The following is an 11,663-nucleotide window of genomic DNA, read 5'->3' on the forward strand; positions in this document are numbered from 1 at the left end:
CTTTTCTGGCACTCTGCAGTGCACCTCTTCCACTGTGAACTTCAATCTGAATGAACACACACAGACAGGATTGGTATTGAAACTCTTAGGTGGCACATACACATTATTTGCTGGTCCAAATTCACTCCCTAACCCTCCTCTTGGACCTGACCTAACCCTTAGATTTTTCTTAAGGGTCTGGATAGATATAATCAGGAAAGCGGTGGCGCTTACACCATATTGCTTACAAATTTACAAACATCGAAGGGTTAGGGCCAAGGAAAATAGTTAAGGAGTGAACTGGGACCGGCTGAGTCACTATGGGTAAATGTTATTTATTTAACCTTTATTTAACTTCTTATGGCTGCAGGGGCAGTATTGAGTAGCTTGGATGAAAGGTGCCCAGAGTAAACGGCCTGCTCCACAGTCATAGTTGCTAATATATGCATATTATTATTAGTATTGGATAGAAAACACTCTGAAGTTTCTAAAACAGTTTGAATTATGTCTGTGAGTATAACAGAACTCATATGGCAGGCAAAAACCTGAGAAAAAATCCAAACAGGAAGTGGGATATCTGAGGCTGGTCGATTTCAACTCATCGCCTATTGAAAACACAGTAGGATATGAATCTGTTTGCACTCCCTACGGCTTCCACTAGATGTCAACCAGCTATAGAAACTTGAATGAGGTGTCTACTGTGTTGTGCGGCTGAATAAGAGCTGAATGAGTCATGCTACTGGCAGAGAGACATTTTCTGGTCATGCGTATTTCACATGATATCCACTTGCGGTCCGTTTCTCCTCAAGACACAAAGGAATTCTCCAGTTGGAACTTTATTGAAGATTTATGATAAAAACATCCTAATGATTGATTCTGTACTTAGTTTGAAATGTTTCTTCGACCTGTAATATAACTTTTTGAAGTTTTCGTCCGAAGAAATGCTCGACCAGCACCAGCGTTTGGATGGGTGTACCAAACGCTCTAAATAAAGTAGCTAATTGGACATAAATAACGGACATTATCGAACAAATCAAGCATTTATTGTGGACCTGGGATTCCTGGGAGTGCATTCTGATGAAGATCATCAAAGGTAAGGGAATATTTATCATGTAATTTCTGGTTTATGTTGATTCCAAAATGGCGGCCAATTTTATTATATTTCTGAGCGCCGTCTCAGATTATTGCATGGTTTGCTTTTTCCGTAAAGTTGTTTTGAAATCTGACACAGCGGTTGCATTAAGGAGAGGTATATCTATAATTCCATGTGTATAACTTGTATTATCATCTACATTTATGATGAGTATTTCTGTTGAATCGATGTGGCTATGCACAATCACTGGATGTTTTTGGAACTAGTGAAAGTAAGGTGCCAATGTAAACTCAGATTTTTTTTATATAAATATGAACTTTATCAAACAAAACATGCATGTATTGTGTAACATAAAGTCCTATGAGTGTCATCTGATGAAGATCATCAAAGGTTAGTGATTCATTTTATCTCTACTTGTGCTTTTTGTGACTGCTATCTTTGGCTGGAAAAATGGCTGCATTTTTCTGTGACTTGGTGGTGACCTAACATAATCGTTTGTGGTGCTTTCGCTGAACAGCCTATTTGAAATCGGACACTTTGGTGGGATTAACAACAAGATTACCTTTAAAATGGTATAAGATACATGTATGTTTGAGGAATTTTAATTATGAGATTTCTGTCGTTTGAATTTGGCGCCCTGCACTTTCACTGGCTGTTGTCATATCATCCCGTTAACGGGATTGCAGCCATAAGAATCAGTTAAATCAGTTAAGAAATCCTACCCCGGCCAAACCCGGACGATGCTGGGCCAATTGTGCACCGCTCTAAGGGACTCCCAATCATGGCCGGATGTGATGCAGCCTGGATTCGAACCGGGTACTGCAGTGACGCCCCTTGCACTCAGATGCAGTGTCTTAGACCACTGCGCCACTCGGGAGCTGAAGACCAAAATCACACGGGGATAATTTTTATATATACGTGCGTGAATGAGCACGCTTACACTGGAAATAGAATGCATGGGAGTCAATGGCATGAATGCATGAGCGTCAACGGCATCACAAGTGTATAGAACGCCAAATTAGATTGATATTTTTCTCGAGGTACAATGCTGATAAAATGAGCTGATCAATTCTTGTGCATTGTTACCGAGTCTGGAATTGTGAAGTGCAGGTTAGAGTTTTTTGTCATGAATCTTGTTCTGGAGGCAGCTCTGCAGAGGGGTCGCTTGCTGGCACAGCCACAAAGTCATACAATCAGATTTTAAACCTAACCCTAACCTTAAATTAATGGCAATTCATTTCTACAATATAGCCAGCTGGCCTATCTAAGGGAGAATCGCTCAGTTTTGCCTCCAGGACAAGACTGAAGAAAATAAATGTCAACATATTTGTGATGTACAGTTGAAAAGTATCTATTTAGTGTAAATAAGTTCAACTGCTAGCCAATATTATGTATAGACTAGCGCTTATGAAAAACCATGTAGCAATATATGAATGAAATGTTATTATACATTTATAAACTGTATCGTGTTTCGAAATGATATATCACATCATCAGTGTCATTTTCTTGACTTTATCTCCTTTGTTGCTTACAGCTGTTTTGATTGTACAGTTCAAATTAAGTGGTTAAAAAGAATCAAATCTGTTTTAGAGATTGAGTGGGTTGTTTGTAGAATGGGAATTCTATAAATTTTTATGATTTTCCCAACTTTGCTTAGAAAAGCTTTATGGATGAAAATATATATTTTGAGCTGTAGGCTATGGTTTATCTGACAAATAGGCTACCTAAAGTATTTGAAAAAAATGCACCAGCTACTACTGTTTGTTTAGATCATGGACATGTAGCCTAGGCTCTGGCTGGAAAACTTGAGGAATGAGGTAACTCCAATTTCAAAACAGAATGCAACTTTATAATGGATTTGCCTGACATTACGCTGGCATACGCTACGCTGTATGTTTGAATTAATGCTTACTGCTGTTACATGTGGTTGACAGAGTCCCCCGTGTTATTTCTGCTTAAGGCTCAGTTTTCTGGCTTACCTGCCCTGATTGGTATCAGTTCTCTCCTCTATGGGGACCACGGTCACCTGCTCTGCATCCGTCACCATGGCCCCTCCTCACCTGCCTCCTCCATGGTGACCACAGTAACCTGGTTGGCTGGTTCACAAGTCAATACTAAAAACCATGCATACTATTAAATAATACTATTAAATAATAATAGTTAAATGACCAAAAAATTACAAATGACATATACAACAGTATATGTATACAACAGTATAACCAGTTTGCAATGGTTAAAATAATTTGGTTTCAAATGTGACTGGGAACATATAGAGACTTGTTAGGCTACTAATTTTCTATAACCATGTATGACCATAAGTCTGTGTACGACCAGTTACATTAAAATAATTGTGTTGCAAATGTGATTGGCTATATGCCTACACATCTACATACATCATAGGAATTAGAATTACTAGTGATGCCACTGTGGGATTCTGGGAAAAATAAAATGCCTAAAATGGCAAACACAGGTCCATAACTGTAGATGGAGACTCAGGCACTGTCCTGGAGCTTACGGTATTACGTCAAAGATATCATTTGAGAATCAACTGTTCATTTATTTGAATGGCAATTTAAGAAATTTAAGGGTGGTTCACACCAAAAAATCTATACAATTTCAGCCAATATTTATTCACTATAGATTTGATATCTTATAATTGTCTTTGTTATAGGTGAGTGCATGATCCACTCCAAAAACATGTGGGAATGTCAATCTACTGTTAATCAATTTACATTCACACCTGTATCAAGGATCAGAATAACATTTAAAGTTTTGAACTACCCAATTATTTTTTAAGTGTTCTACTCCGCTAGCTAGCACCTCGCCTAAACAGGTGTGCGTTTCTTCCACCTCGAGAAATGCCCAATTCTAGCATTTAATCCAATCTGCCTGTCTCACTCTAGGTAACTGATGCCTGAAACCAGAGAAACAGACACTGAAACATTTGTGTTAGTTTTCCCCCCTGCCTGCTAAAATACAAAAATATAAAGAGTCAGTTTGGAAGTTTTATATATTTTTGTGTGTAAACCATCTTTCATTTTTTGGACTATGCTGTTTATTGGTTTAACACACCAACATTTTGAGTTTGAGGTTGTGTGCGATGGTGCTATCTTTCTTAAAAACATACATACAAGCATACATGGTTAATATTTGCCATTTACCTTTGCTAGATCACATTTATCAATAAAACCGCTATTTGTTTAAAATAATATATACATAATCAAGACATGGGTGGAATAAATCATGTGTATCTTGAACAAATATAAATGAATCAAGGTTTTCATCACTATTGATTTATTGTTTATTGCTTTGAACTGAACAAATTGGAAGGACACATTTTACATACAGTATTTTATGGAAATGGTAAATGAGCCCCATTGAACACAAATTAAGGCTGGTCTACACACCACATGAGGGACAGTATTTTACTGTGTGTGTGTTGCAAATGTAGTTCTTGCACTTGATGCATGTGTACAGTGTCTTCCTGTCCTTCTTGGGTCCACACACATCGCAGCGCTCTTCTTGTTGCTACTGGCTGCAATCTAGAATGATGAAAACACTTAGTTCAGGAATCTTACTAACATCTCACTCACTCACAAATATAGTTACAGCAGGCCAAGGTAGGAGAGTCAGACACACACACATGCAACAACATCACTGACACTTACTTCCGGTATTGGAGTTGTTGGTTCTGTGGGTCGGGCGGATGAGGCACCAGCATCCTCCACCTGAATCGTCCTCACGGTGGCTGCAGAAGCTAGGGTCCTTGGGATATGTTGCCTCCTCAGGATTTGTGGTCTTACCAATGCCTTGCCCAGCTCCTCGAGAAAGAGCCATCTCCTCTGGAGCTTCCCTCTGTTCCAAACTGGGTTCAACGCCATCCAGATGACAAACGCGTTGTATGCCGAGATGTCCAAGATGTTGAAGAATATCACAAGCGGCCAGCATAGGGTTCTTCTTTTGCAGCTGTAGCCAGTCACCAACCTGTCTAAATTGTCCACCCCTCCTTTAGTGGCATTGTAATTTTTGATGTTCCTGGCCACAGATTCTTCCATCCCAATGCAGCGTACTCACGAGTACCCCATTTTTGGCTTTCTTTGGCACGTAGGACTCTAGGGACGTGTCAGCCGTGGACACAAACTTAGAGGAATTAATAGGCCTGTTCCGTGTATTCAACAGCTGAGGTGGGAGCTCTGGCTTGTTTTTTCATACAGTTCCTACCATCGTCAGCTTCCTCTTGAAGAGCTCCTGTTCCAGCTTGTGCGAAGTAAAAAAGTTATTGAATGTGATGTTGTGGCCACGGAGTCCCTGTGTCACGTTCAGAACACCCCGCATCCCTTGGTTCTTCTCAGGGGCTCCTCCATCTGTCTTCCCCGTATACACTTATATAATGAAGCAGCATCACAGGCAGCCCAGATCTTGATTCCATATTCTGTACTGCCTGAAGGGTCAGCGGCCCCTAAATGGCATTTAGCTAATCATCAACAGTAACTTTGGGCCCAGGGCTGTAAAACAGGGGATGGCGGTCCACCCACTTGTCCCACACTGACCTAATGGCAGCTAGCTTGTCTCTCTGCCACCAAGCTGGTCTGGTGTCTCGGTTATCGAAGCGGATAATTCTGGAAATAGTGTAGTTTTCCAGAGACATTGTTGCACAGAAAAGGTCTCTATCAGTTTCTGCATCCGACAGGGATTCTGTGGATTCCCCTTTGGATCTGGGTCTATTTAGTCAGATATCGTTTTGCCAAATACCACTGAAAAATAGGTGTTTGACGAATATTTATGTCACTATTTTAGTTGACAAAATTAACACTGACCTCAACACAAGTAATCTGTTTAACTTCACTGCGCTACGGATCCCTTTTACGGGATCACTTTCCTAAACAACCGCTAGAATTGCAGGGCGCCAAATGCATAAATATTAATAAAAATATTTATAATCATGCAATCACAAGTGAAATATACCAAAACACAGCTTGGCTTGTTGTTAATCCACCTATCGTGTCAGATTTTGAAAATATGCTTTACAGCGAAAGAAATTTAAGCTTTGTGAGTGTATCAATCAATGCTACAACAGCTAGCCCCAAGTTAGCATGGTCACGAAAGTCAGAAAAGCAATAAAATTAATCGCTTACCTTTGATAATCTTCGGATGTTTGCACTCACGAGACTCCCAGTTACACAATAAATGTTATTTTTGTTCGATAAATATTACTTTTATAACAAAAAAACGCCATTTGGGTTGCGCGTTATGTTGAGAAAACTACAGCCTCGTTCCGATCCTGAAAGGAAGATGAAAATTCCCAAACGTATCAGATTAAAAAATATTACAAAAAATATTTATAATCATGCAATCACAAGTGAAATATACCAAAACACAGTTTATTGTTAATCCACCTATCGTGTCAGATTTTGAAAATATACTTTACAGCGAAAGAAATCCAAGCTTTTGTGAGTGTAGCAATCAATGCTAGAACAGTTAGCCTTATATTAGCTTGGTTAGCTTGGTCACGAAAGTCAGAAAAGCAATAAAATTATTCGCTTACTTTTGATCATCTTCGGATGTTTTCACTCACGAGACTCCCAATAACACAACAAATGTTATTTTTGTTCGATAAATATTACTTTTATCACAAAAAAACGCCATTTGGGTTGCGCATTATGTTCAGAAAACCAAAGCCTTGTTCCGTTCGACAAATTCCAAAAAGTATCCGTAATGGTCGTAGAAACATGTCAAATGTTTTTCATAATCAATCCTCAGGTTGTTTTTAACAAACATAATCGATAATATTTCAACCGGACCATAACCTATTCATTAAGAGAGAAAAGGAAAATGGGGAGCTCCTCTCTCTATTCAGAGGACACCTGACTACTTTTGAAAAATCTCGCTCATTTTTCAAAATAAAAGCATGACTATGTCTAAAGCCTGGTCACAGCCTGAGGAAGCCATTGGAAAAGGAATCTGGTTGATACCCCTTTAAATGGAAGATAGACGGTCCAGGAAACACAGATTTAAAAACGTTTTTTATCACTTCCGGGTTAGATTTTCTCAGGTTTTTGCCTGCAGAATAAGTATTGTTATACTCACAGACAATATTTTGACAGTTTTGGAAACTTTGGAGTGTTTTCTATCCTAATCTGTAAATTATATGCATATTCTACGATCTGGGCCAGAGAAAATGTCTGTTTACCTTGGGAATGTTATTTTAAGAAAAACAAAAATGTTGACCCCTAGCGCTAAGAGGATAAGGTCACGATTGGTTGTGTGCATGGACAACGTTTAGTTTGCTCAATCCCAGTCAACGGGGGCATCATGGTTACGTGAGGGCTGTAGGTAATGCTTTTCTATAGAAGAAAAGCCTTCTTCTCTGTGGGACCAAATTTTCACTGTGAAGAGTTAATTTCACATGGTCAGATGTAGGCTTGCGTTCATTGGGAGTGTCTTTTGAACGATCCTATGCAGGCATTTTGTTTCTAGCTTCAACCGTTCTGCTGATGTCACTCAAAAGTACTCTAGGTCAGGCTTCAAGGGAGGCATGCCTTTCTGCCATGTAGTAGGGGAGGGGCAAATTCATTGGATTAAGGTTAGGGTTATGTCTAGGATTAGGCCCTAACCCTAGCTTTATGTCCACTCCGAGCTCAACCCTAACTGTAACCCTGATCCTAACTCTAGCTTCATGTCCACATCCCGGCTCAACCCTAAACCTAGCCTCAACCCTGACCCTAGCTTTCATATCAACTCCCTGCTCAACCCTAACTTCAACCCTGACCCTAACCCTAACCTTAACCCATGTCACTCAAAAGCACATTAATTCTAGGTCACGCTTCAAGAGGCCTACCTTTCTGCCATGTAGAGGAGGGAGTTGCAAATGAAATAACTGTTAATTGGATTAAAGTGGAACTGACAGCGTTTTAGCAACATCAAATGTTATTAAAATTTGATCATATACACCCCCAGGAAGAATATGACACCTTTTTTAAATTTTTTGACAAGCAAGAACTTAAATATGGTCAAATTCACATTTTCATAAATTCATAGAATGTTTTGGAATGACGTAGATTAAGACATTTGTGAAAATTATATAGCAATATACAGTGGGAAAGCGGCCATGTGTTTGAACAGTTAACCCGCACTAAATCCTCCTGTTGAAGTCACTCAAAAGCAAATTAACTCTTGGTCAAGTTTCAAGTGTGGCCTACCTTTCTGACCTGTAGTAGGGGGAGGGGCAAATTAATCAACTCCCACGTCAACACTAACTCTTACCCTGACCCTAACCCTAGCTTCATGTTGACTCCCGGCTCAACCCTCGCTTCATCTCCAAATCTTGGCTAAACCCTAACCCTAGCCATAACTCTAACACTAACTTCTCGTCCAAGTCCTGTCTGAACCCTAATTCCAAGAGCTGATCCAAGATGTGGAAGGCTAGGGTTTGGGTTATGGCTAGGTTTGAACCGGGATGTGAACATTTACATTTTTTGTAACCTTTATTTTTAACTTGGCAAGTCAGTTAAGAACAAATTCTTATTTACAATGACTGCCTACCGGGGAGCAGTGAAGCCTGGGTTAGGTTAAGGGTTGAGACATGAAGCTAGGGTTAGGTTTAGGGTTGAGTTTAGAGTTTGTCTGTCTGCCTACCTGCCTCCCTGCCTGTCTGTAAATTTCTGTCAGCCTGCCTCTACAGTGAGGGAAAAAAGTATTTGATCCCCTGCTGATTTTGTACGTTTGCCCACTGACAAAGAAATGATCAGTCTGTAATTTTAATGGTAGGTTTATTTGAACAGTGAGAGACAGAATATCAACAAAAAAATCCAGAAAAACGCATGTCAAAAATGTTATACATTGATTTGCATTTTAATGAGGGAAATAAGTATTTGACCCCTCTGCCAACAAGGGTTTTGCCACCAAGTACTAAGTCATGTTTTGCAATCACAGAGGTCAGATGTTTCTTGTAGTTGGCCACCAGGTTTGCACACATCTCAGGAGGGATTTTGTCCCACTCCTCTTTGCAGATCTTCTTCAAGTCATTAAGGTTTCGAGACTGACGTTTGGCAACTCGAACCTTCAGCTCCCTCCACAGATTTTCTATGGGATTAAGGTCTGGAGACTGGCTAGGCCACTCCAGGACCTTAACCTTTTGTCAATAGGGGGTGCTGTTAGCACTTTATTTTTTTTGACATTGCCAAATTAAACTGCCTAGTAGTCAATTCTTGCTCGTACAATATGCATATTATTGTTATTATTGGATAGAAAACACTCTCTAGTTTCTATAACCGTTGGAATTATGTCTCTGAGTGGAACAGAACTCTATCTACAGCACTTTCCCTGACAGGGAGTGAGATTTCAGAAATCTTGGCCTCTGGTCCCAGGTCAGTTTTAATGTCCCTGTGAATGCTATGAGGATACAAACACTGCCTACACCTTCCTCTAGATGTCAGTAAGTGGTGACAATTTGAATGGAGTCGATTGCGCAATCAGGGCCCGTATAAAACAGAAAAGACCGGAAGTAGCTTTCTTTTGGATCCTGCGCTGGACGCATGAAGGGCGTCGGACCGACCCCTTTCCAAGCCTTGGTTTAGCCAGTAATATATCGCCGGTCATGTTTTTACTTGTTATAGGTGTTAAAAACATCATAAGGTAGTTAATTTAAACCGTTTTATAGCAATTTATATCCGTTTAGTGCGATTTTGAGGCATTTATTTGTGACCCTCTTCCATGAGCTGGGCACGTTTCCTGTACATACCGAACGTTATTGGCCATTTCGACGGGACAAGAGGACATCTTTCGACCAAAAGACGATTAGACCGGAGAAAGGATACATTGCCCAAGATATTGATGGAAGAACAGCTCACAGTAAGAACTATTTATGATGATAAATCGCTGTTCTGTTGAAAAATTTTAAACGCATATATCGCCATTTTGTTATGTGTAGCTTCGCTTGGCGGACCCGGTATTGCACAGTAAGGATAATTTTTGAAATGTAAGTCAGCGATTGCATTAAGAACTAATTTGTCTTTCGATTCCTGTCAACCCTGTATTTTTTAGTCAAGTTTATGATTAGCTATCGATTAGACTAGATCACTCTCAAAAATAGCGCCCGACATTTTCAGGCCAGTTTTGCTACTATTCTCATTGTATAACCACGTTTTTTTGTGGCTAAATATGCACATTTTCGAACAAACTCTATATGTATGTTGTAATATGATGTTACAGGAGTGTCATCGGAAGAATTCTGAGAAGGTTAGTGAAAAAATTAATATATTTTGGTGATCATAACGTTATCGCTCCCCTTGCCTTGGATTCATGCTGGGGTAACGTTTGCACATGTGGTATGCTAATATAACGATTTATTGTGTTTTCGCTGTAAAACGCTTAGAAAATCTGAAATATTGTCTGAATTCACAAGATATGTGTCTTTCCATTGCTATGCTTTGTCTATTTTTATGAAATGTTTTATGATGAGTAAATTGGTAATACACGTTGCTCTCTGTATTTATTCTAGTCGAGTTGTGATGGTGGGTGCAATTGTAAACTATGATTTCTACCTGAAATATGCACATTTTTCTAACAAAAACTATCCTATACAATACATATGTTATCAGACTGTCATCTGATGAGTTTTTTTCTTGGTTAGTGGCTATCAATATCTTTATTTGGCCGAATTGGTGATAGCTACTGGTGGAGAGAAAAAATGGTGGACAAAGAAAAATGGTGTCTTTTGCTAACGTGGTTAGCTAATAGATTTACATATTGTGTCTTCCCTGTAAAACATTTTAAAAATCAGAAATGATTGCTGGATTCACAAGAAGTGGATCTTTCATCTGGTATCTTGGACTTGTGATTGAATGATATTTAGATGCTACTATTTACTTGTGACGCTATGCTAGCTATGCTATTCAGCTTTTTTACTGGTGGGGGGTGGGGGGTGCTCCCGGATCCGGGTTTCTGACTCGGTAGAAGTTAATGTGCTTTTTCTTGAGCCACTCCTTTGTTGCCTTGGCCGTGTGTTTTGGGTCATTGTCATGCTGGAATACCCATCCACGACCCATTTTCAATACCCTGGCTGAGGGAAGGAGGTTTTCACCCAAGATTTGACGGTACATGGCCCCGTCCATCGTCCCTTTGATGCGGTGAAGTTGTCCTGTCCCCTTAGCAGAAAAACACCCCCAAAGCATAATGTTTCCACCTCCATGTTTGACGGTGGGGATGGTTTCTTGGGGTCATAGGCAGCATTCCTCCTCCTCCAAACACGGCAAGTTGAGTTGATGCCAAAGAGCTCCATTTTGGTCTCATCTGACCACAACACGTTCACCCAGTTGTCCTCTGAATCATTCAGATGTTCATTGGCAAACTTCAGACGGGCATGTATATGTGCTTTCTTGAGCATGGGGACCTTGCGGGCGCTGCAGGATTTCAGTCCTTCACGGCGTAGTGTGTTACCAATTGTTTTCTTGGTGACTATGGTCCCAGCTGCCTTGAGATCATTGACAAGATCCTCCTGTGTAGTTCTGGGCTGATTCCTCACCATTCTCATGATCATTGCAACTCCACGAGGTGAGATCTTGCATGGAGCCCCAGGCCGAGGGAGATTGAC

This window comes from Salvelinus alpinus, chromosome 4 (assembly GCF_045679555.1).
Source record: "Salvelinus alpinus chromosome 4, SLU_Salpinus.1, whole genome shotgun sequence".
Classification (NCBI taxonomy): domain Eukaryota; kingdom Metazoa; phylum Chordata; class Actinopteri; order Salmoniformes; family Salmonidae; genus Salvelinus; species Salvelinus alpinus.